The following is a 23801-nucleotide window of genomic DNA, read 5'->3' as shown; positions in this document are numbered from 1 at the left end:
CTTTGGTTTGGTATGCTATGGTTGTTGAGCTCCTACCGTTTGGATTATTTTGGTAACTCTTTTGTGTTGCACGCACGGACAAGTGAGGACAGGAAGATACCCTGGGGTCTACATCTTGCATCACGTAGGTTTACCTGTTGTTAGAGTGAGCACCACCCACTGTATTTTTGGGTGCTTAGCACCTGCTAGGGGGTTGGGGTATTGTTTTCTGTTGTATTTTTATTTGGTGCCACTAACAGTCCTCCTTGATCCCTGTGTTGCTTTTTGTCAAAATAAACATTATTTAATTGATATTCTTTCTTGGTGTTGTATTCCTGCACCCTCACCTAAGTCTGTTGCCTTATGTTGCGCCCTTCCCCTCTGAGTTACTACGGGGAAGTGACAGCTGACAAGTGAGTGATTTCATGAGTCAGAACACCAGTCTTGCTTTGACAGCCCTCAACCGCCCAGATCTCATTTCCAGTGTGTGATCGAATAAGTGGACTCATACATGCGAGCAAATTATTTCTCTCCCCTCAAAGCCATTTGTCATGAGAAGAGAAACAAACCACACCACGCCCACAATACCTTTCCAAAACCATCAGTCACAGGCAAGTCAGAATTGGTTGAGGAATCATTGTAAACATATCCAAACATGCAACGGCCCTTACAGATTTGACTTCAGTAGAACAACAATTATGAAAGTCCAGTCATGCATCGGAAGTCGTCTTTGGCACTGTAAATCTGGCACTCTGTTGGCTTACAAGTGGAAATGGCTTGGCGCTATCAAATCAGCAAATCAGCACCTTTGCAAAAACAGCATTCCAGGTCTGTTTCAAATGATGTTTTTGCTGTTACGGTTCATATATCATACAATAAAAAGGTACCCCAATCAGGATTCCATTTTGAGTGGACTGCATAAAAGGGAACTGACACCCTCCTTGCTTGATTCTTGTGGTTCTCTTGAAGATAAGCAATGGTTATGGATTTTGACCAAGGATGCACATACCTTGTTTGGAGGTACAGGTAGTTGAAACCTAGGACATGAAACATCTAGGACAATGACACATCCCCCAAGACTTCATCGGTTTGATTATAGACGCTAGAATAGAAAAGCCAAAAACAAGTAAGACATTAGAATGTATTTTCAAAATGCACCTCACACATGGCCAGCAACACGCAACATCAGTGATCAGCAGCTTAATTCAGGTGGGACATTGCAGGTCAGCAAGCAATAACAAGTTGATACAGGGTTTGTAGTTGGTGGAGTTGCTGTGGTCCTCAAACATATCTGTTAGAATGTAAAAGTTCAGTTCACTTGAAAGGCAGGCAGTGGCTCAGTGGGTAGAGCTTCCGCTTGGGAATTGGAGGGTTGCCGGTTCGAGCCCCTGCCGAGGCGCCCCTGAGCAAGGCACCGAACCCTCAATTGCTCCCCCCTCTGCGAAGGGTGGTATTGTAATGTAAGTCGCTTTGGATAAAAGCGTCTGCCAAATGATCGTAATGTAATGTAATGAAAGAGGTCCATGTTACCTTCTGTACCTTTGTCTCGCCAATGAGCTTTAGCTTGCTGTCTATTTCTGTGACAATTCATGGACTTGTAATTTGAGGGGAGTGAATCTTTCAGTATATGCTTGTTATAGGGGATATCTTTAGCAAAATGCATATGCACAAAATGTTCTTTCTTTGCTTTTCAAGAAGTGCTAATTTGAGATGCCCAGTGGGACTCGACGCTCGCTTAATCAGTAAGAATCAACTGAGAGCTGCAGCGCCCTCCTGAGGAAAATGGGAGAATTATAGAATGCAACAATAAGAGATAACGTCCCTTCAGTTGGTGTTGTGTTTACTGTCCACAACTCATGGGGGGAGCTGGATGTAAACAGATCATGATCTAACAAGAGATTATAGCTCAGGGAATTCATGTCACAGTCCCGTCACTGTTCCACCTTAATCCTCATTCAGGTCATACCACACAGAATGACCTGTGTGGACCTAATTCCCTCAAGGAAGACTAATGGAATCTCGCCAATCAGATTACTAGATGGCACAATTTATGCGCTTACAGATATGACATTCAAGATTTGCTGTTAATTCAAATCAATGACTGAAATACAATAGTTGAGATACTGTTTATCCCTCCCATCAATATAAGCATAAAACTAATCCTAATCAGTAATTTAGAATACAAACTGTAAACAGATAAACCTTCAGTATATATCACTATAGTAGTGTTAATGCAATATTGTTAATACAATAATATACAATTCAATATTCTTGTACAATACAATATTGTTGTAAAGACTAGACTGACATACTGTTTGTAAAGGATGAAGCCTTTCATTTACCAGTTGTATTGTGTATCGTGCCTCCAGGCTCTGGCTCTTGGCACCTTTATGTCCTGTTGTTCGACTAGAACTTAGCTTGTTGGCACTCTTGTTCTCTCTGAGCTAGATCTTTGCTTGTGTTGTGTTCTAATCATATATGTACGTCACTTTGGATAACACTGTCTGTAGAATGATTGAATGTAAATGTAAATGTACCGTGTTCTGCATTCAAAGCCTATTCAAAAGAAGGAAATTATCTTTCAAAGGGAGGTCACATCATGTTTTCTTTGAAATATGAGAAGGCAAACCACCCAATTCTTCAAGCACGGGTTTTTATTGTGGTAGATTTGCATTCTAAGCAGAAAATGAAACTATGAAACTGCCTGTCCAAACCACATAGTTAATGGTCTGCTGAATGGTAGACATAATACATGCTATTATCAGAATCTATCAAAAGCTGCACAAATGCAATGTATTTCTGCACGAGCAAGTCCACTTCAGAACAATTCATATTTTACCAGTCTGTGTGTAATCTGTGCAGTTACTTTTTCATTTACATTTGCATACTCACCCAGCTAACATATAAAGAATCTTCACAAAGGCCTCTCCTGTCTCGTCAACTAGTTGCTGAGATGATATGGGATCTGGTTCAACTGGTTAAAGTTGCAGGGCTGGAAAAGACACAAGGCAAAACTGCAATGTATTTTCAAATATTGCTTTAAATGCGAAGTTAGATCTATGTGGTGTGTGCACCAAAATTCTAACATCTGCCTTTTGGAGATGAATAAACACTCAGGGAACTGATTAGCTTTGTTTATGGATTTCGTTTCCTTGTCAGACTTCATCAAGTTGACTTAAAAGCATTTCAGTGGTGTTTTGGTTCATCTTGTCAGACTTGTACAACACCGTCCTCTGGTGATCAAGACTGGAATAAACAGTTGTATTGTTTCTAGATTACTTGGAGAACTTGCTAAATGTTTATTTCACAATCAGCAGGATGCAGCATAATTAAATTGAAAAAGTTAAATGCAACCCAACTGCAATGCAATCCAGCGTTAAATATGAACTATTGATTACATACGTCATACATCTAATGCATTTACGTGAGTTATCTGTAAACCTCTGGGGCCAAGGTGAGGTTTTATACTATAAAAAATAATGACATTTGTGTTTTCTGTAAATAAGCCACGACAATACATAATTAAAAAGCTCAGCAAATGTATTAAGGCCTTTATTCAATGGTTTTCACTGATTATAACACAGTGTAACTATGATTCGTTTTAGTTTATTTTTTTTTATTTTTTTTATTCATCAATGAATCATTAAAATGTCCTTGTCCATTCTAGGTCTTCTTTAATTGTTTTACAGTCTCCTCTGCATAATCCATTCAAAGCAGCACTGTTGATTGCAATAGCACGTAACTTGACAACAGGTGTCGCTATAATGCTTCACACTGTGAGACACACGTGCCAATTAAAACGTACGCTTCCCCGTTCACACAGTTACACGTCACATGTTATCAGAGGTCTCTTTATCGTAAATAAACGATGTCACCCCTACATAGATAGATAGTACAAGAGTTATTAAATCTGTACTAACTATTTATGTGTATTTAATGCTTTGGCTGTGAACCTGACTTTTGGCACCTGCAAAGAGACAAAGTCAATATTTATATTTTGATGTATTCAGTCATGATATGAAAAACACTTTGAGAGTAAATTTGGATTAATAAACTATTACCTCTACACAATGTTCTGTATTAAATGATTGAATGATGTATTATTAAACTGAAAAATATCTTTCTATTTGAAAGTCTGTAGTATGGAACCAAGTACAAAAAAGTACAATTTGCCTTTTGAAATGGGTAAAGTATAGCAGACCTGCTGTATCTGTTTAACATGTCGACAGTTTTACAATTTTATGATTATTATTTTATTCTATTTAAAATATCATTAGTTGTGCAACAAAAATATATAGGGCCGTATAAAAGTTATCAAATTCAAACCATTTCCAGTTTGATCTCATGGTTAAAAAAAAAAAGCTCTTGTTTATCTATTTTTATTTACTTACATTTATATGTTGATGTTATTCACAGTGCGGTGCAACTGACTAAACTAAACTAAATCAAGCTGATCAAGCAAATCACTGTTTTTCTTACCTGGTGGTGCAAACCTGCTCTCCTAATGTTTATCTCTCCTCTTTAGTGTGTGAGGGCCTGAGGTGAGACTAGTGCAGGGAGAGAGCATCCTTATAAGCAGTATCCACAGAGCCACACACTGCCTGCCTGCCTGGGACCCTGGACCAATGGGAAGAACATGCATGCAACGGACCATCTGCAATGGAAAAACAAATCCTGTAAAAGATTTGGTGGCTTTCACTGCTCGGGGTGAAAGGTGTCCAGCTGCCCACGAGTCTAAGTGACAGATGCTTTCTCTACCTCTCACTGGATAACACACACATGTTCCTCTGCATCCTCCAACAGCCTGAAGTAAATTTGGATGCAGTCCACCCTCTACCTATTCACCACTTTCTTTAAGTTTTTGCAGTACAAGTCGTGTACAATAAAACAGACGGATCACATTCACTTGTTTTATAAGTCAGAGAAGGATAAGGTAAAGATACAATTGATAAGCATTCACATCAGTCAGCATTGCTCCTGTGGTTGTAAATGACAAAGGGACTATATATTGACAAAGGTTCTCTGCTTAAATGCTTGAGCTACAGTTTCAGTTTAAAATTTAACATAACTTTACCAGAAGCATTTGGTCCGTCTTACTTACATTACTTACCCTCTGTGTAATCCCTTCAGCACTGTAAGCCCTCTATGAGCTTTGGAAGAGGACATCTGTAAGGTTTATTTCTGTCCCATTCACTGTTCCTCTGCAGACTTCATTGAGAATTTATTTCCAATTACCAAACATAAGAAATGAAATGATACTAAAATAATTCATGCGTAACGTTTCAGGGAAGGGGCTTTTCATTTTTGCATAGAATTTGCATGACATCGCCTCTTTGTTCGGTGTTTTACTGATGTATTAACTGGATAAACAACATTCCTTTTTCCCCCCCAAAATGTCGATTTCCTCTCTGACACATCTGTGTGAGAAATGCTGGAATTTATTTTGTAATCTTTGGTCATTTGTGAACAAAAATAACCTGACACAATCGGTTCAATTGAGCACAATTGAACCCTTGCACATGCTGGATTTGCTCCTTCACCTATGTAATCCCTGTCCCATTCTGGTCCTGCTCACCTGATCAGCCTGGATCAACTTGTCTCTCTGTTACTCTGTAGTCAGATGAAGCATATGGCTCCAGCATCTGTGGGTCTGGTTGCATCCAAGCATTCTCCTGCTTGGCTGAGACAGAAGAAGCTATGTTGGGACTAAAGCCCACAACTCTCATTGACAAAATCTGATTTAGACTCTGCCCGTATGTTCACAATGGGCTCCAGCCTCAGATCAGGTCACCAACAGCTCTCTCCCCTGTGGACATGAGAAAGACACCTTCATACCTAAACACTTGTGTCTGTTCGATTGAAACAAACAGACTGAATCACTTTACCTTAACAGTAACGTTGTTTAAATGATGAGGTAGTTTGTTATGTCGCAATACTGAGGAGTTCTCTTCAAATTCTGTTGTATTAAGTAACATAGGACTTCAGAGACTACAACGCTGTAACATTACAAAGACTGGCTCTGCTAAACAACTTTAACCAACATAAATGAAAATATGTACACACCGTGTCATGAAAAGTCACTTAATAGGACTGAAAGTGTCCATATTAGGTAGTCTCTTGTAGCCAGTTAGCATGCATTTAGCAGCAGCTAAAGCCTGGCTGGTGAACGAGGAAAATAGTCAACCTTTGCGAGATTTTATGAAATATTTAAAACTTCTAAATAGTTATTTGTTCGCCTTATTCTATTAAATTATTATTATTATTATTATTTTTTGCTAATAAATATGATTTATACAGCAGCTTGGGGCGAGTTCTGCTGCTTGTAAGGAACTACCTATCACTGCGTTTCACAGTGGCTACTGCCATCTAGCGGCGTAAAATAGGGATCGCACGAGAACAGCCAAGATTACGAGTAACATTAAATCTGTCATTTATTTATAACAAATAATATTAGGGAGGTATTTCTGTTTTCCTCTGTGTCCCTGCTGTGTTTTGTGATCCTTGTTAATTTGATTTGTTATTCAATATTTGATGCCAATTCATTGAACTAATATTTTGGAAATGTGTTTGTTTTGAATTAAATAGTTTGCTCTTTCTGCAGAACTTTAAAAATCTATAAATCTATAAAGTAAGAAGAAACCAGAAACGTGTTTTGAATCGTATTCACCAACATATTGTTCATATCTGGAGACAATTTTAAGCACTGTTTGTGTTTGGAAAAACTGTATTCTATGTGTAAAAATACACACACAAAAAAAGAGTTTACATTTTTCTTCTCTGTCCAGACCACATTAGATAATACTGCTCAACAGCTACTCGGACCTGGAGCACATTACCTCTTTAAAGCCAGAGACTTGATTTGAAAGTTTGTTTTAGATTTCCCATGCCTTTGTTCTATTTTCTCTCCAATCCCATTTGTGAAATATTCATTTTGTTTGTCACTTTGTTTGGCACATTTTACAATTTGTTCTGCAGACCACATAAAACCAGATAAATCCAGGTCTCGATTTTGTTTTAAACCGTAAAGGGGCATTCCGTGTTTTTTTTTCCTAAACAGACGATTTACAACACAGTGAACATCACAAACCTCTGAATTAGGACTAAAATTGGAACAGTTTTTAGAGTTTAAAGATGGTGTAAAACCTCATCCGTAGAACATTTACTCTACATGTAAACACACAAGAAGAAAAAGTGTTACAACTTATTATCCACTCAGATCACATAGATAATCCAGATCCGGGTGAATCCAGACCTGGAATAAAAATTCACTTTACTTATCCGAGTCAAACCTGTAGCACAATCACACTACGAGACCAAACTCAGATTTAAACCCAATTTCTGAAGCATTAATCCCATCTGGGAATCCACAGGTTAAAAACTCCAGTCCGGGTTTTGCGGCGCTCTGCAGCATCCACACACGTAACCAGCCACACACGCTGCCTATGAAGTTACACCATCAGAATAAACAAAACATTTATAGACAGATCACTCAAATCACTCGATAGGAGGACACTTTTTACAGTCACAACCATGTCAGTACAAGCGTTACATAAGTACATATACGCATGCTCTAATGCCTTTATATAACCTAAACGTAAAAGTAAAAGACTTTTGGATTCACTTTACTTTAAGAAAAACAAGAAATAAGAATCATGCATCGTGCTCGATATTATGTGTGTGTGATCTGGTGTACATGTTTAAATCTGAGAGGGGGAGAATTTTCAGCCAGCATGCTTCTTTTTTTTTAAGAAAAACAAAAAGTGAACTTCCTGTTTCGGGGTGGTCCACAGACTTGTGGAGGGAGGGAGGGAGGGGTGAGGAGGAGGAGGAGGAGGAGGGGGCGCATTCCCGCATTGGCCGTGCAAGCCAAACTCCAGCGCCTTGCGGGACTCCACAGCCCGAACATGGGGTTCACTTTTGTCCCCGTTTGCTCAGAGTGACTCGGAACGTTTGTGGAGAGAATTAACAAAAAAGGGCCACGATGGAGAAGAAACACCCGTGAAACAGGATAAAAGTGTCGGTGTGTGTGTCTCTCTCTGTGAATGTGAAGAACTCCAAGTCATCTCCATCCGAGCGCGTCTGCCAGAGCGGAGAGAGAGAAAGAGAGAGAGGGGAGAAAGAGAGGTAGGCTTTATTGGAATCTCTCAGACTTCCACACGGTCCCTCTTCCCAAGGAGCCTGGGAACCGAGTCCGGCTGTTTCATGCTGAATCTCCCCGCGTTCACTTAAGGTAAGAGGCGCTTTTGTGATGATTCTGATACAGCAGCGGATCAAACCGGGGAAAGAAACGAGTTAAAGCACCGGAGGAAAGTTGTGTTTATGTTACTCGGCGTGGTAAAGAAAATCCCAGTAGCGGATCTTTTTGCAGTAATATCATCCCTGGTGTTATATAAGATCATTCCCTTCTGCTCAGGTGATGATGTAAAACTAATAACTACACTCTCTGTGCCGCCTGTTAATTGTGCAGTAGTTGGCCTGGCACGTTATTTTCCAAGAAATGATCCCAAACACAGCTGGTTTGGGTGGATTCGCTCTGAAGCGGATGAAGGAGCTTCTGAGACCTGCATGGGGAAAGTCTCAAACCTCCAACTTTCATTCCTTCACCTCTTTGGGAAGCTTCTCTCTCTCTCCCTCTCTCTCTCAAGGCTTTGACTCCCTGCACATGAATCCTCATCTGGTGTGGCCCAGGGTCACAGGGTGGCCACCCGGGGAACAGCTGTTTCTTGTAACCTGAAATATTTTAGGTGCCAATATCTTTTCCAAATGTGTTTCTGTCAGGACACCCACAACAAACTGCAAACAACATCATCACATAGACCCAGTGTCCCCATCTGTGGACATCCTGATACTGACTTACTGGAAAGACAAACTTTATTTCTGACTTTGTTTCCTTATCACCCCTGAATACTCTATCTGTCTATAATCTGTGTCATTATCTGTGAAGAGGCGACAGTATAGCTGCTAATGTGGGCAGATTAGGCTGCTGGTCTGTGCTGTGGTGCTGTGCTGAAGAGCGTCAACACTGGACTGAATAGAAGAGCCAAACTCTTATTTATTCCAAACTGACAGTGAGAAGTGCTAAGCACACAAAGTAGTAACCTTCCTAAACAGTATGCACACACAGGCACACACACACACACACATACACACACACACACACACACACACACACACACACACACACACACACACACACACACACACACACACACACACACACAAACACAGCAGATTTGTGTGAAGTGTGAAAGTCAAGAGAAAAGACAATGCGTTTTAAAACAATGTGTTATTACTGCATGAGCTTCTGAATCACTGCAGTCTTTTTTAAAAACAAATATAGAAATAGTCTTAATTTTAAATTAGACTTGGAAATTTCAGAGGAACTTGGACTTTGTAGGGCCTCTTGTGCTCAGAAGGAGCTTGTGTAAAATAAAAACAAATCTTTAAAACATGCCAATTGTTCAATTCTGAGGAAAAGATAAATAATAACAAATTAAATGACTCATCAATTGGAATTTTTTGTCTAACATGAATTAATTTAGTTGGTTATCAATCACATAATCCATTATGGAGAAGCTTGTGGGCTCCTTGTCAAGGTTGAAGCAGTTTATGGTGGAAAGTGCACTTGTCCTTTGGCCATGTGTGAAAAGCTCTGCAGGGGAGCTTCCTCGCCCTCCCTGCTCTTTATCAGTGTGTTAAGGCCAAAAGGCACCGTAATGAGAATGCTCTTAAACAAATAGACCATACAGGAAGGAACCGTCTGCCCTCAGCCAGGCCTAGGGTCTGGATCATCACAGAGAAAGTGGCTAAGGTGATAAGCTGATGGAGCTGGATACAGTTGGAATGAGTGAGTGAAGCTCACATCCAAAACGCCTGAAAAACCACCAAAACAAACCTCACACACGTGTCAAACATCGACACATCGCAAGTGTTCTCTCCTAACGTGCATTCTTTGTCATTCACAGTAGGATGACATGGAAGGCACTAACAACAGTGTGGGTTTGAATTCGAATTTAACACTTTCGAAAAGTGCAAGGGGGGAAAGAAACGCCTCTAAAAGTGGGGAAAAAAACTATTAGTGGCTGAGATTGAGTGAGAACAGAATTCATGGAAGTTTGAAACTCTTCCAGTCAGCAAGTGTAAGTGAAGTAAAAAACAAAAACAAACTGTAATTACATGGAAAACATTTTTTTACATCTGTGTTGGCACCTGGTCATGTGACACACACACACACACACACACACACACACACACACACACACACACACACACACACACACACACACACACACATAAACACTAAAGCAGGCAGCAACAAGTGGTGCGTTTTTGTGTCCAGAATCCATTTTGGTCCCCTAAGCAAGAAACATGCGTCACGTGACACTCGCAATCCCGTCTCTAACCCCACTCCCTCCCCCCACCGCCGCCCCACTCCTCCTCTCCAATACCCTCCTCCCGCCTTCCAGAAAGAGGTGGGGTGAGAGGGGGAGAGAGACCACCCTCACTGGGATCACAGCCCCTCAATCAGGCCCTTTCACACCCTGTGAACCTGAAACAATCAGGGTTTAATAGCAGCTGTCTGTCTGTACTGGCTGGGCCAAACCCGTGAAGCTCTGGACGCAGAGAGTGAGACAGGCCGCAGTGATGCACTGATGGATACGCAGACAAACACACACACACACACACACACACTTTCGGTCTTTATCCCCTGCTAGTCTTTTCGCTCCTCATCTGTTAGTTTTCTTGCAATTACTTGCTAAGAAACGATGGCGTTGGTGGTCTGCACCCTCCGCTCACCAATGTCAAGGCCTTTTACTTTGGTTCACTTCATTCACTTTGTGTAGTTTTCAATCTTATTTCTGTGTACAGTTATACTGCAGTGATCATTGTAGTGGAGTTTCCTGTAGAGAGAATCCTCCTTCTTCCTAAAGATGATGGCGGGACGGGACGGAAAGGCGGAATGAGGAGACACGGGGGGGCGTTACTAAGTAGTGGGCTGACACCAGAGGGCAAAGGCATTAGGCACTGAGAAAGCTTGAATTGCATTAACCGCGTGGCACAATGGGACGGGGAAATGTCGCCGGCATGGGAAATATTCGGAAAATCTTTCTTCCTGGTCAGTCGGGTCCATTCCCACCCATTATTAGGCGGAGTGGGAGGTGTGGAGACGCAACATTTGGAAGACAATTGGAAGGACAAAACCAGAAAGATGTGGACTATATATCATTTAAATTTAAGATCCCAAAACTAATTTGAATCATAAATACCAGATTTATTTGCATGTCTTACTCACAAACATCTGAAATCAACTCTGGTCAAGACGTCTATGTGGCGGCAGGAAGCGTGAAGGAGCGATCATTGCCGTATCTGATGTGCAGGATGTGTGAACATTTGGTATGTTCACCAGTGTTTTTGTGCAAGCATGTCCACGAGGAATGTGTGTGTGTGTGTGTGTGTGTGTGTGCGTGTGTGTGATGTAATTTCAGGCATGCCACTGACAGTAATAGGCAGCGTTGATCTGCTCTCCTTCATTCCTCCTCCTCCTCCTCTTTGGCTTTGAATGAGGGTGGCGGTTTTAATGCGTTTGGTTGAGAGTGTGCATTGTATGTGTGTATGTGTGTGTGTGTGTAGTGTAGTGCATATACAGTATATGTGTGTGTGTGTGCTTGACTGTATAGTCTCATGTGTTTGATATTAGAAATCAAACCGGTGGTAATAGGAGCCAGGTGAGATTGGGAATGGCTTTCATCTGCGCTACCCAGAGTGATCCGTACTCATTCCCCTTGGTTACGTTAATAACAACAGGCCTGTGATTGGGGAACCTGCGAGTGTGTGTGTGTGTGTGTGTGTGTGTGTGTGTGTGTGTGTGTGTGTGTGTGTGGAGGAGGAGGAGGCAAGAGAAAAGACAACTTTGGGAGATTGTGATGTGCTGATTTAGTTAACAAGTAAGTATTTGTGCACGCAGGTTTCATATTCTCTCAAGATTGTGTACCTGTGTGTGTGTGTGTGTGTGTGTGTGTGTGTGTGTGTGTGTGTGTGCGGTCAATGTGTGTGTTCTGATGACTCACGCCACGCTGTCCTGTCGGCACTGCGGAAAGTGAAGAGGAGGCGGTGTTTATTGTTTCACTGAGTTGCCATAGCCACGGTGCGTTCAGGGTACTGCCATCATCAATGTAATTACAATGCAGCGTCTGCCAGTCAACGTCCCCTTTGACTTCCAGCAATTTTGGAAAACTATTAGAGGAGCGTGTCATGAAGGTAGAGGAGGGGCGTCTGAGGAGGTTGGTGTGATTTATTTTTTTGGATTTAAATGGATGCAACAAATCCTAACCAAAATCTTTACTCTGACGTGATTCCCTGTCACATTTTACTGCTGGAATATTTATTTCTGACTTTGGAGAGAGAGAGAGCACAGAGACTGATACATATCCATGTTGCGTGTGTGTGTGTGACGGGCCCTTCTGGACAACAACTCTGTTATCTAAGATGAGATAACGCACTCAGAACCTCTAACCCTTGCAGTTCCACACCCACATGCATCAGAACATCCACACCACACACTCCTCATAATACACACACACACACACACACACACACACACACACACTCCTCTTTAAAACAGCACGAACATGTGTGATTGCATATCGTGAGACTTTAGCATGTGTAAGTTGTTTGTACAAAATGGAGGACGTTTCGATTTGTTCCAGGCTTGCAGAGTTACAATAACACAATTTAAAACAATAGAAGACTCAAACCCCTTTGGATATGTTTGTGAGAAAAGGAATAATGCGGTCAGACCCACAGAGGAAGAGGAAGAAGCCTCCCCTCTTGTCTTTTCTTCTGCTATTTCTTCTCGTCCATCTCCTGTGACTCTCATCCTCCCTCGTTCGTTGTCATCCCTTCTTCCCCTTCCCGTCCTTTTTCTATTTCTGTTCTGGCACTTTACTTTTCAAGCGACGGTCGTGAAAAGCGACGAGCGGCTCGCTGATGCCACGTTTTCCCGCTCAGGTGCCAGGAAACAGGAAATCAGTGCACACACGGTGACAAACAGGGATGACTTACTACCTCTGTAAGCCAAATGCAGGCTGAACCGTCACTGATACGCCGACATGAATCTGCTGTGGGTCAAAGGTAACAGCACCCTCAGTCAAACAGCCTCATATTTACTACAACCTACTTTACATGGCATGCAGAAAAAATGATCAGACTGCAGGCCTTCCACATGGAAAATCGTCGAGTCGTTCATGGTTTAAAAACTACATTTGCAGCTTCATTTTAATTTCAATTTAATGAAACATCTGTAGATTTTTTTTCTTTGCCTCAAAGAGAAACATCTGCAATCACACTGAACCCATTTAGTCCAAACAGCTACAACATAAACAGTCACAAAAGCGATGTGGTGAACTTGTTTTGTTGGCTTTACAGAGTCTAAACTAATGTAAATTAACTGGAATTCAAATATTGTTTGTAGTTGTGTTCCTTGCGGTCCATTGTCATACACCAGCAATCTACTTTCCATTGAAGTTGTTATTTAGAAAAAAAACCCTTAGGAAAGAATAAACTATTGAAAAGTTTTGTTTTTGAGGTGTAATTACGTTTTTTGGGGGGTTTTTTGTTGCGAAACATTTGCCAGCAGCCCATAAGACAATCCCTTCATGCACGGCGGGAGTGAAACAGAAAAATGTAGTTCCTGTGCATTTGCTGCATCTTTTTTGCAAAGATAAACACGATTAACCCTTTGGAAAAATACTATTACTGGCACGGGGACGTCCCAGGGAGCTTTCTTTTTCATTAAGGGTGGAATTTGTTGTTGGAAAAGGAAAGGAGCAAAGAGAAAAAAGAGCGAGGGGTGAAAGAGAAACATTTCATAGCGAGCGTGGAGGGGAGAGTGAGAGAGAGAGAGAGAGAGAGAGAGAGAGAGAGAGATGCAGATTGTTTTAAATCCGCAGCGAGTCAGGCTCTCAAATTTATGCCCATGGGCTGCTTCTTGGGTGGGCTGCAGGGAGGGCGGCGCGCTAGCTGGAGCAGGGGAAAGTTGCCGACTCCAGACTGCTCGCCTCGCTCTGAAGCTTGTCTTTTCCTGCTGGAACACATTTACGACTCAACCGTCCTGACTAGCTGCCTGCCTGCCTGCCTGCTGGCCTGGCTGACTGACTGGCTGCTTGGCCCTGCCCTGCCCTGACTTCACTGCACTGCACTGACTGAATAATTTTGCCACTTTCAACCACCACAGTTTTCCCAAAGTGTTACATGGTATTTTTTTTTACGACGGCTTTTCCCTGAGTTTATCCCTGGAATGTTGCTGGAAGCTACAGCATGGTGGTGTGGGGCGACGAGCACGGAAATCAGACAAAACATTATTATACAGTAACTGTGTTTTTCAGTAAAAAGACGTCATGTTATTAAAGGAATTCCAGGTTTCAGCTGACTTTCTCCTTGACAGTTAAGAAGCAGTTTGTGCTCACAGACAATTCCCGTCTAAACCCAAGGACTTCAGATCAGATAAGGCTTAATTCTGCCTCCTCTGTGTTTCGTGCCAGCAATGACTGTTTGTTTTGCTCAACATGAGAAAGATCCGGGCCACATCCAGCCTCGTTTAAGATGGAGGGAGAGCAGCTCACTCAGCAACCAGCTGAAAAACACACCATCAAAATGGTGTGTTTTTTTTAACAGTGGAGATTCAGGATGTTAGACTGTTTGATGTTATCGCTCTCTTACCTGCTCCATTTAAAGATTTGCTTCAATCAGTAAGATTTTTCCTCCCATCTGTACTCACTGAGAGGTGAAATCGTTCTTGTTCCTTGTGTTGTTTGTGGCCGGGGAAGGTTTCTCCTGCGTCTGTGACAGAACAGACGAGAGATGACATCAGCAGCATGTAAATCAGCTTACAGCGGAGGAATAATCTACTTTCAGAATAACACACACATGCGGACACACAACAGCACTAGAAGACTCCGAGCAATAGTTATGGTATTTATCTGCACATTTACTGCAGTCAGATAAATAATACATATCTAGAACCGAAACAGATAGATAAGAAGAACCTTTTAAAAGCTCTATATGGGTGCGTTACGTCTCCTCTCACTTCACCGTGTACATCTGGCTGCTTTGCGAGCTAATTCACTCTGAAGGTATTATGGTTATTGGAAGGCTTGTAAACCATTTAGTCTTTATTTACAAGAGAAAGAAAACGGGGTCTGGCTGACTGCAAAGGGGGCTAGCCGGGGTCTTGGCACGGGCGCTGACCCCACTGTAAGAGACGAGAATGACTGGAGTCCTTGACAGACGGGCCCAGAAGACATCTGGTCTTATTTGCAGCAAACTGCAGACCTCTCCTCAATTACATAATTGTGCCCATTAATTACACGAAGAGGGCGCTCATTTCCTGGTAGCCAGTAACGAACAAGAGTGGAAAAAAAGCCCCAGTAAAGGGAAGACACACATGATTATAGTGTGTGTAGTGAGACATGAAACATGCAGGAGTGGCTCAAGGTTACTAGGCCATATTTTGTATCGCTGCTGTTAGGAAGAGTGTGTAAGCATCAGATCACGGTGCTGCAGCTGTTGGTTCAACGCCATGAAGCGACAATTATCAGGACAGGACAGGTTGTTGTTTGGTCCGCATCTGTTTCTGGCCACACACAAAGCTCCCTGCAGGTCATTTCTGCAGGAAAACATGCTAAAGTGTCTCACCTACATGTTGTGTTGTTGTGATGGATGGATGGTGTGTGTGTGATGGCTTTCACACTAAGATAGAAAGCTACTGTTTGATCGTTTCAGCGCGGTCGGAAGGATTGTGTTGATGCAGTCGTCCAGCTATTAACACAGGTCAGTGGACACTGAACGCTGGATCTGAAAATGGAGTTGGTTATCTGGGTTCTCATGCCGTGAAATGACCCACTGCTGTACTCGGCGTGAAACAAATGTTGGAATGACAATGCGGCTGTTGCAGCTGTTGTTTTTTCAGGTCCTGAGCTGTTGTCCTCTCCTCCTCCTCCTCCTCCTCTACCACCACTTCTTCCTCCTGATGCTTGTCCACCTCAGCTATTCTCCACCCCACTCTCCCTCCCTCTCACTCTCTCTCTTTCTCGTCGTCAGTTTTGCACCGGTGGGTTCAGAATGGGGGTGTCAACACAAATGCACCTGCTCGAAAAAAGTTTGAGGAGAGCGTGGGACCATTAGAGAGAGCGACTGTGTGTGTGTGTGTGTGTGTGTGTGAGGGAAAATATCTTTTTGTGTGAGTGTGTGTGTGTGTGTGAGAGAGAGGGAGAGAGAGAGAGAGAGAGAGAGAGAGAGAGAGAGCGAGCAGAATACAGTGAAAGGGAGAGGCTGTGAGAGTGGGTTTGGACTGTGGACAGGGTCGAGGTACCATGCTGGGCATTTATGCCAGGCTTATGCGACCAGACTCAGCTGAATACACAGCCGGTCAACAGGGATCCACACTCACTTGTCTTTTCACACACTGATTCTCTGTCTCTGGCTCTCTACAGTATGTTTCGGCACGGCAACCGCCTGGCAAACGGTCCAGTGTGCTGCTCTGCGTGTTGCCAAACATATGCCGGAGCAGAAAATGAATCAGAGGATAGATGGGCTGTCTAATCACGTCTGTATACATCGCAGGCTCTGTACTTATGCAAATCAATCTCAAAGCCGTCCAAAAAATATGCTTAAAGGTTCTTTCATCGTCGTCAGCTGCCAGTGGTGCTTACGTTATACTATCTGTATGATCCGTCCAATCATTCTGTTTACAGGAACAAGAGCTTTTATTTGCATACAGTAGTAGAATGTGTAGTAATCCAGTGTTACACATGGTGAAAAGAGAACCAGGCAGAATGTTTAAGTGTTGTTAAGTTGTGTGTTTCTGTTCTTATACTCAATTAATAAACAAAACATTATTTTGGTTATGGCCTGATTGTTGTGTTTGGTAGAAGGACTATGTTGATTTACTGGCCATGTTTAAATTGTTCCGGAAAATGCTGTGTCTAAATGTTTGACTGCACCTAGGACTGCAAATTTGCAGTTAGGGTGCAGATCCCATTTGTCCCACCACTGCCAGTGAGGACTGCTGACTACAGTGCATGTGGGGAGTTAATTCCTCCTTAGAATACACATACACACACACACACACACACACACACACGCACACACACGCACGCACACACACGCACACACACACACACACACACACACACTCATACACATACACCTGTCCAATCGCTGTGAAGACCACTAAGCACCTCATTATTGCCTATATTCCCTCTTCCTGACCTGCATATACAAGAAATACTAGAAAAAGGAAATATGATCAAATGCAACTGATAGGATATTGGCTCACAGTGAATTGTGATCAATATGAAGGAATAACAACTCATGTCACCTGCTTCTCCTAAACTCACAAGTCTGCAGCAGGTTGTGGGTTCCCGACTGCTGATTATTTCCCCAGCAGTTAAACCCCCATGACCATTACTATGTTCCCATTCTTCCCGTTCAGCACGAGACAGACAGTTGTTATGCTGCGGTGCATTTATTGGCCCTTATTAGCTGGCACCTGTAGCCCATTAAGAGGCCTGTGAGTCTGCTGACGGACTGACAGATGGATACAGTCTAGGAAGTACTCAGTGCGGTGAGTGCAAACCTTCATTTGCTGTATGAATGGGGATTTTTCATGCCAGAGAGAACAATCCCCGGGATTTTTGAATGCGTTTCAAACTTCGAAAAACCCACAGGATCCTCCATTCAAAGTGATTATTTATCGACCCTTGTCTCCCTGCACAGCTGTGGAGCAGAAATGCGATGAGTGCCTGTGTGTTCGGAGTGTGTCAGTGTATCTTTGTGAATGTTATATGTCGTATGTGTGTGTGTGTGTGTGTGGGCGTGCGGTGGGGGGAAGGGTCGCAGATGTGGCTGTGGTCTAAAGGAGGAAAGTTGGTCCAGAACCTGTGGAAAGTCACAGTAGCCAAGCACGTGTCAGGTAAATGTGTTGTATTTTGTTGAGAACATTTCACTTTAACTGTGTTTATGTTTAAAATGACTTAAAGTGAGTGATATGACTAAATGTAAGTGTTGATTATCCAGTGGGGAGCGGCTCTCTGACAAACCAAAGACACTAAACTGACAATAATGCATCTGTTGTTTTAGCTTTAGAATGAAATGTGTTGTCAATTGGAACGGATGTACTTCTATCCTTCCAAAAGAAAAGCACAGATTGGAATTAGTATTGAACGAGCTTTCAAAGTCTCTGCACCTAACAAGGTCATTACCATCATTGTTTAACCTCAAGGAGACGTATGGCCGTCATGGATAATACAGGAAGTCCTACATCTTCCGGTGACTGAAGCTGCATGCTCTTATTTTGGAAATACGATTCAAAGATTCTTGCTCGATCGTTTCAAATAGAAGCAGGAAAGTGTTTTTTTTTTTTAAATTGTTGCTGTTTTCTGAGACAGCAAGAAAGCTTAAAATGAGCAAAATTAGTAGAGACAATAGTACGATGTGTAACAACTGGAGGCGGTCAGTTACAAATGGTGCACAGTTAAGTAATGGCACAATTCTTCTTGAACTTTGGGCTTAGGACATCGGTGTTTCTGTGCCTTATTTGCATCATTCCGCCTCTACTCTGGCCTGTTCCTCTGCATATCTTCACCTCGGACAGACACATAAGATCGACACTGAGTTGTCAAAAGGAAAATAATGGTGACAGCTGGTTTGGGTGGACAGCATTCACCTGATAATGTGAGCTTTGCCATACATTTGGGTCATTTTGTTTCCGCTTTCAATTCATGTTTTGACCCTTGGCAGATTGGAGCTAGTACAGTATGTTTAGATTCTGATTATGAGTTAGTTATAATCCACTCATGAGAGGCTACATTCTTGTGCATGCATTCCCACTAGATGTTGGGCTGAGTCCGTCCCCCCGTCCCCCCGCCCTCCCTTCTTGTGTGTCCCGGCTCACACTCCAACTTCCTGTGGGATAGACTAGAGCCTGGGGGGGGGGGGGGGGGGGGGGGCAGAGGGATGTCTGTTTCCAACCAACAAGCTCTGTCACACATGCTGCAGCTTGTCAGGCTGAGTGTGTGTGAGGGCGATTGGGTGTCAGAGCGAGTATGCGTGGAAGTTGCCTATATGTCTGTGTGTGTGTGTGTGTTTGTATGGGTGTATTTAGATCTTGGGAGATATGTACGTTTCTTAAATCTCAGACATGATGAAGAAGTCAATCAGTGAGAGCTCGCTGTGGTCCTGGTTCACCTCAGGTTACCTGAACACAACTTTGTGTTTGTGAGGTTTTGCCTCAGGGACTGTTGGCAAAACATTTACTCCCTTATTGACACAGAACCTTTTATTATCATTTCATATTTTTCCTGCTTGCCGGACAGCCAGAATCTGAATCTAAAGGGAATTGTGCAGGTTGCTTTCAAATAAGTTACATTAAAAAATTCATTTCAGGCCTACAATGATCGTTTTCATGCTTTCAGATCAGTTAATGAAGGAAAGAAGAATCTCTTTGAATGTGGTTGAATGTGAATCTGGGATGTAAAACAGTAACCATAGAAACATCATATTACATCTAACTCAGTTTCTGTGCAGTTTCTGTGTGTTTCAATGTTTTTGCATTCAAACACAACTCTTTAAATGATTGCGTGGTTTAAGCGAGAGTGAAATGTGCGGCATTATAATTTCACGCCGTCGGGGATGGGGCATGTTTATGTGGTTCTACGTCGTGCCTGATCACTCACATGCTGTATGTTAAGACACTGTTTGTGGTATTCACACGTCAGTGGGATCTGTGTGTGTTTCTGTGTAAGCAAAGCTGTGTGTGTGTGTATGTGTGTCTTTAAGTTGAACATTCACACACAGCGGCTTGCTTTACCTCAGTGCTTACTCCCCCGTTGGTTGGCCATCAGAGCAGACTAGTGGTGTGTCTGAGGTGTGTGTGTGGCTTACCACCATGTCATGGCCTGGAGGGCACTTTCTGTCTGTTGTCACCTATGCACACACACATTCACACATGCATGCTGAGTTTCCTTCATTGATTGATCCATCATATACAGTATACAGCACATTACAAAACCATATATTTAAGCATGTACATTGTTCAACTATCTTCAAATAAGTAGAGGACATGTATGTACACACACACAGCCATGCACACACACACTCACCTTAGCTAATACACCCTCTAATACACCAACAGGTCAACAAGGGAGTTGTTTTAACCTCAGCCAAGTGGGGTTGGGAAGCTGAGGGGAAGTGAAATTAGCAAGTAATAGATAATTCACTATCTCTCCTCCTCTCCTTTCCTCTCCTCTCCTCTCAGTAAACACGTTGAAGAGCAAACGTTTTTAACTTGGAGTGTGAGCGCCGGAGCTCTTCTGCTAACTGACCCGGGGCTCTGAAGAGCGGCACATAACAGGCACCCACATTGGCTTTTGTGTGTGCAGGAGGGTCTTTACATAACCCACATAACCAAGCACATTGTCTAGCAACCAGCCGGCTACTGAAGAGTCTTGTAAAAAAAAAAGGAGGAGGGGGTTTGCTCGAGTGGCGGCAGTGGAGAGGCGAGTGAAGTTAAACCAAGTCACGGTTTAGGTCTGGTTTGTTAGTGGGATAATGGCCGAAGGATATTGATGCAATGAGATCTCAGAGTGGTGAAAGGCTTTAATTAAAAGAGAGAACTCTGGAAAAATGAAAGCCAAGCGCTGATTCAAATTTAATGATGCCTCTTTATACTAAATAAACTCAGTTGCTACAGGTTGTGAGCCCGACGTGAAAAGCCATATTTTTACTAATGTAAATCACGTCTAAGTTACCTAACACCCCTCGCTATGTTCCCCGCCGCTTTGCTCCACAAAGCCCGGCCTTCTTCGCCATCTTTCCACTGTTTGGGTCCGAGCCAGAATTCCCTTGGAGCTGCCCAGGATGTTGAGGTATATTTTTCCTCCCAGCTCCCAGCGATTCGTTTTTGCAAGATGTTTTCTTTTGGCAGAAGAGAGATGTTTGCATGTCTCTCGCATTGCAGCGATCACACCCAACGAGGCCGGTGGGTGATCTCTGATAAATAAACAACCTGCTGTTTTTGAAATATTTTAGAGGTGAATCTTGTTCATTGGAAGGAAAAGCAGGATCGTATGATTGTTACCTGAGTTTGGAAGATGTAGAATCCGCTATGGAACTTCCAGCTGGAGTTCTCTTATGCGTTCTTATTCTGCAAAAAAAAAGGCTACAACTGTCCACGTGTCATCACTTCTCAGCTGAAACTAAGACGCGTGTGTTGTCCGAGTTGTTTGAGTGGCAGCCCGACAGCTTGCGAGCTGTGATTTTGAAGCGAGGGCTCATTATCAGAGCCCCACACTTCACCTTAGATCAGATGATAATGACCCATTACTGCTGACACTCCAGGCCCCTGTCATTCCTAACAGCTCCCTGCTAGGGCAGAGGAAGCTTTTACTGCCGTTCCTGAGATGTCACCATTGTCTTCCAATACACAAAGACAAGGTGTCCTGATGGCCCCCCGATGGCCCCATGTGTGAGCCTCTGGACGGCCCCTTAGTCGCACCGGGACTTTCTCGCTATTGTCGCCGCGCTGCAATCAAGGGGGTTTGGAGTTTGGGGGGAGGTTTGGATGAGGTTGTATGGGTGCTTTTGTAATGATGTGTGAAATGGGAGTATGGGTATTAAGGGTCTCGGCTCAGTCGGGGGTCTATTGTGCCGAAGGCTGAGCCCCCTACTGGCATCCATGATCTCCTCCATTGACATGTTAGGCCTTCTCACTCTCTCTCTCTCTCTCTCTCTCTCTCTCTCTCTCTCTCTCTCTCTCTCTCTCTCTCTCTCTCTCTCTCTCTCTCTCTCCCCCCCCCCCTACTTTATGTCGTCTTATCTTGATACTTTCTAGCATTCGTAAAAAGTCAATTTCCCCTTGCTACTTGATCTTTCTTCCCCGTCTTCTAATAATGCGCCCGGGGCGATTCAGACGCGGTTCGAGATGTGTGTGTTGGTGTTTGTGTACATACACCTATTTGCACAGCGTTACACGGCTTGTGCGAGGCCAACAGAAGTCGCGCGATTGTCAATAGTAGAAGTCTATAAAAACCAGCCGTCGACAAAGAGTGAACAAACAGCCACGGTTTGTTCAGGATTTCCCCTGACAAACACTCCACGAGCAGGGCGAGAGAGATGGAGAGTGAGAGAGAGGAAGAGAGAGAGAGAGAGAGGATTTGACTCTGAGATGAAAGCCGATCGTTTCACACACTCCAGTTTATACAAGGAGAACAGGTCGACATATAAACACACACACACACGCGCGCACACACAATCATGTAGGTGAGTGAGAAGACTTTGGTGAGCACAATGTTGCCAGAAGGTCCAAGAGTTCACCCTGCTGGGGGGGTCAATGAACTCAGCCCACGTGCTGTCTCTGACATCACCATTTGACGTTCTAATAGCAAATGACAGGGTTATCTGAACACGCCGGCTTCCCCTGTAACATTCCTTAGCTGGTGCGGGTTAGTTTGGGACGGGGACAAATGTTAGGGCCGAGACAGTGGAAGACAGAGGAAGCGAGGAAGGAGCTGTGAGGCCTCGTAAAGATGCTCAGAAGTGTCGTCAGGAAGCCTGCGCGTGTTGAATGGAGCAGCTCGTGTCTTCCACTTGGGGCTTTTTGTTCTGTAAGATTGGCAAACTTCCTGTCGTACTGATTTCACGCGATGCTACACATACTCGTGATTGTGCTCATCAAGGGTTGATGTGATTAATAACCTTTCAAGATAAGTATGAATAGTAACTGCTGTGGCATCAACACGCTTTCCTTATAAAGACCTAATCTGGGATTCTCCTTTAAATAACAGAAACTGTAGCACTTTTTCAGATGTATTAATGTACTTTGTCCTCCATTCAGCCACCTGCTAATTAGTAAATGTGTGAAATGTGAATGACAACAGTATCTCTGGCTCGCACTGTCCCTTGGGATGAGCCGCCACAATGGGAGCGCAACCCTACAGCCCTTGAGCAAACAAAGTGTTCTTGAATGAAGGAGCCATTTAAAAATGATCACTCTCCACAAACAGAATGTGTCCCTCCTCCCTCTGTCCTGCTGCCCCCCTCACTCCCCCCACCCCTCCTCTCTATCTCATTTTCTTCTTCCCTTTTGTTTCTCTCTCCCTCTCTCTCGCTCTTTCTCTCCCTACTCTCTGTTCATTTGCCCGTTAAAGACATTTGGTCTGTGCTAAACCTCAAGTGACAAACAACCCTTCCCCTCGTCATCAAGGGCCGCGTCTGTACTCTTGTTTGTTCGGGTCTTTTGAGGGGGCCCGTCGGTCGAGGAGTGGTAACGAGAGAAGGTGCTACAGCGCGAGGTGCACAAGTTGCAAGTGGAGAACGAGTGGCCAAACTTGGGAAAGAGGGTGGATGGGGCAGGGGGGTGCCGAAAAATGAGAGCACTGGGATCGGAGCTGGAGAGGGATTGATTAAAATTCATCCCACGGTGCAAACAAAAGGAGGAATGGAAAAAAAGGGGAGAATGCAGGAGAGAGGAGAGAGTAGAGGGGTGGGGGGATTTGGGGTGAAAGGAAGATTGTAAGCCTCCCCTTCTATCCCCGGCAGATCCCCGAACAGCCCCCCCACCCAAATGACTGCCTTTGACTCACGGCACAATTATTTTCGGAGACAACGGAAAAGAGTGGAGGGGGTTACTGAGGAGGAGCAGGAGATGGATGGATGAAGAGGGAGAGAGGGTGAGCGAGAGAGAGAGGGTAAGAGAGAGAGAGAGAGAGAGACAGAGAGAGAGAGAGAGAGAGCGAGCATTTCTCTAAGCTTTTCCTCCCCAGAAT

The 23801-nt window shown here is 43.4% G+C and overlaps 1 protein-coding gene across 1 annotated transcript in view; it reads left to right on the top strand.

Moving 5' to 3' along the window:
* The first annotated feature begins 7826 nt into the window (after positions 1-7826).
* The window catches only part of gli1 (GLI family zinc finger 1), a 38136-nt gene continuing 22161 nt past the window's right edge, over positions 7827-23801 (top strand). Inside the window, exon 1 of the mRNA XM_076141217.1 lies at positions 7827-8209. The gene's annotated coding sequence lies outside the window, so the exon portion shown is untranslated. The remainder of the gene's footprint in view (positions 8210-23801) is intronic.

The sequence above is a fragment of the Genypterus blacodes genome, unplaced genomic scaffold (genome assembly GCF_046128005.1).
Source record: "Genypterus blacodes isolate CSIRO-AG114 ecotype Tasmania unplaced genomic scaffold, CSIRO-AGI_Gbla_v1 ptg000017l_1, whole genome shotgun sequence".
Lineage (NCBI taxonomy): Eukaryota > Metazoa > Chordata > Actinopteri > Ophidiiformes > Ophidiidae > Genypterus > Genypterus blacodes.
Note: the sequence above shows the minus strand (reverse complement) of the source record. Positions and strands in the feature narration are given on the sequence as shown.